The following is a 3,301-nucleotide window of genomic DNA, read 5'->3' on the forward strand; positions in this document are numbered from 1 at the left end:
AATTGGAAGAGCACTTTTCCAGCCAGGCACATAAAGCTCCATTAAGTGATCTTGCCCAGTTTGCACACAGCATGAAGCATGTCGATGTAATGCTCAATAAGCAATTGAGGGCGACCAAAATTCAAGAGGAAGAATGCAACCTATGAAACAAGGAAATAATAAAGATGTTATTTGACATTGCTAAAATGCTAGGAAGACAACAACTAGCATTCAGAGGCACCAATGATGATGTTGATGGAAATTTTCGCCAAACAACAAATTTGGTGGCCTGTCATAATAGTCATTTGAATAATTGGTTGTCAGATGAAAAGATGAAGCCATATTTCCTGAAGTATTTATCTGCCACCTCTCAAAATGAATTCATCAACATCTCCGCTGAAGACGTCAAAGCCCGAATCGTCAATGAAATTGAGTCTGCAGAAATGTATTCAATTATGGCTGACACTTCTCTCGACACAAAAAATACTGACAGGCTTGTCGTGGCAGTGCAGTATGTCAATGAAGAAAATGAGGCAAAAGAATGTATTTCGGAAATGAAGGAAACGACTGATAAGACTGGTGAGGGACAAGCGAAAGAAGTCTTGCGATCTCTCCACTCAAGAATCGGAAGCAAAGATGGATTGGTTTTCCAGTCCTACGATTATACTGCGTCTATGTCGGAAAAGTTCAAAAGAGCTCAAAAATGAAGCTATCAAAGATGTTTTGTTGACCTTGTCAAAGATGGAAGACATTGAACCGTCAGCGCAGGCTAGGGTCGCTTCTCTTCACGGTGAAGTATGAAGTTTGATTTCATATTTGCATTGATGTTCATGTGTTTGATCATGAACATGACCAAAGTCCTTACCATAGAGATGCAGAAGGAAGAACTTAACATTTTAGATGCTCTCGCCTCAATCAACCGAACGGTTTCTTCCTTAGAAATGATAAGAAGCAACGAGTTAGAAATGAATAACCAAGTCAAAGCAAGTGTTTCATTTGCCGAGTCGTTTGATTGTGATCCTGAAGAGGACTTTCGCTGATTTCACTGATTTGTTTCAGCTGGCCTAATGGATTCTGTACAAAATAGTTTTGCTATTTTTAAAACAATTGTTGGAATGCATCGTTAGTATTTGGTAAAATTGTTTTCCTGTTGGAACAGGATGCTGTGTATGTCATGTGAGAACCTCTTCGACATCCATAACTTTGACGGTGATATTATAGCAAATAGTTATTATGCATAAATGTGTTATAGTACAATACTAGTGTAGCAAACTGTATATAATTATGAATTGTAAAAGTAATTTTTGTCGGGCAAATTTTAATTTTCTCAGGCAAATATTGCTGACACCCCCCAAATGCTGATACCCAAGTTACGCCTTTGATGAGGTGCAAGGTCGATCAAAAAAAATAATTTACAAAACATAATTCACAAATCAAGGCTGGTTACTTCAGATCGATATGTTAATTTCCTATTGTATTAAATCTGTGAGATAACATACCTTGGTAGATTATGAGTGAGAATTTTTGAGTTGATTAAGCAAATACAACTTGTTGAATGGACCACCGATAGGAGCACAGGAATTTTTTTGGCTTGCACTTCACAGAAAATCACACCTCTTATACGGCTTGCCCTATTTCATGTCAACCAAATTCCTATAACTCGACTATGGTGCGATTTGATAACCTGTATTCCACCATTACAAAATACCGAGTTAGACCTCTTAGTCTTTACCCATAAGGGATAAAAGTAAAAATAAGACAAGTCCTTCGTGCTGGCGTTCTTGTTTCGTCGCACACATATTTTCGAGACGTTTCTTTCAACATGATCAAAACATGAACAAAACCCCTAAATCTTTCAATACTTTGAGGTACGAAAGACAGACTACTTTTCTTTTTGTATAAATAAATTTCAAACAAAAACATTGTCAGATTTTTCTACAATCCGGATATGAAAATGCTATATTTTGTGTTTTTTACTTCCTTTCATGCTTTGTCCGCGCTTGGAACAGAAGCCTGAAACTAATGTAAAAATCAACCAATCAGACAAATGTTGCCTTTGTCCCTGACACCACTCTTGATGACATATTGTATTATGATCATATGAGAAAAAATCTTAACCGTTGTCTGGTCATCATTCAATTGAAAAATTAAATTTTGGGAGAAATTATCATAAAAATGATTATATTAACTACTTTGTGATAGTTCTAGACCTCTTGGCAAATTACACTGTAGCACATAATGTCTAAAGTTATTTCATAACCTCAAACTGTCTTACAGTTTCAGATCTCCAGTAAATGAAGATATTAATAAGCTCATTTTGCATGACCTGAAAGGTTTGCAAAAGCACGGTAATCACCAAGATCGCCTTATAGAAAGTGAGTGAAATGTAACCTCAACTTTCCCGACATATGGATCAAATGACAATTACCAACTACACTATTGTTGCACCTAAACTTTCCTATTTAAATGTCAAATTATATTACTTTAAGATGCAATATGTGAATCTACTGTTTTCATATTTAAACAGTTGTAATATGTACTATACATAATATATATCCATACGTCTATAGAGGCCATGAAAGCACATTTCAACACCAAACAGCACGAGCAAACAGCAATCAACAATAGCGAACACAAGAAAATAAACAAAGAGAACAAAAGATTTTTAAATCCCTTTCCTTAATAACTTGATAACACCCTATATAGGCAGTTGGTGGGAAATACAGTACATGGTGTATACAAAAAAAGTACCCTTTATTAAAATGAACCTTTAAATACCTTAATTATATCATGCACTGATAAATAGCATAGTAATTAGGTTAAGACATTCATAATGATCAATCGTGACAACGATTTCTCTGGAACCTTTAAGCTAAACAGCGAAACAAAAATAAATAAACATAAATAACATCAATGTGCTACCAAGGATAATATTAAATGCCTTACTTAGGAGGCCTTTTGAGTTTCAAAGTTCAAACAAAAGCACATGCTTGCTACAACTTCATGGTGTGACATGATGGCGCCAACTAATAGACTATAGGAAACATTGAGAATACTTATCTAATTTTGATCCATTACTACTTCATTTCCTTGTACTTTTGTTTTGTTGAAGCTCATATATACTGCATCCTTTTATAAATAACGATTGAACACGCTTGTGCGAAAATTTTTCCCCTGCCAGCTCTTTTTTTAGCCCCCATTGATGGCTCGCCCCCAGTGAAGATCCCTTTTGTTTTGCATCAGATTATAAACAAAAGAATCAATCATATTTTTCTCAACAAATTTTGCTCTGCCGGGATGGTTCGTCAGTACTTTTCACCGA

The sequence above is a fragment of the Dendronephthya gigantea genome, unplaced genomic scaffold (assembly GCF_004324835.1).
Source record: "Dendronephthya gigantea isolate DGI-Jeju-01 unplaced genomic scaffold, DenGig_1.0 000214F, whole genome shotgun sequence".
Classification (NCBI taxonomy): domain Eukaryota; kingdom Metazoa; phylum Cnidaria; class Anthozoa; order Malacalcyonacea; family Nephtheidae; genus Dendronephthya; species Dendronephthya gigantea.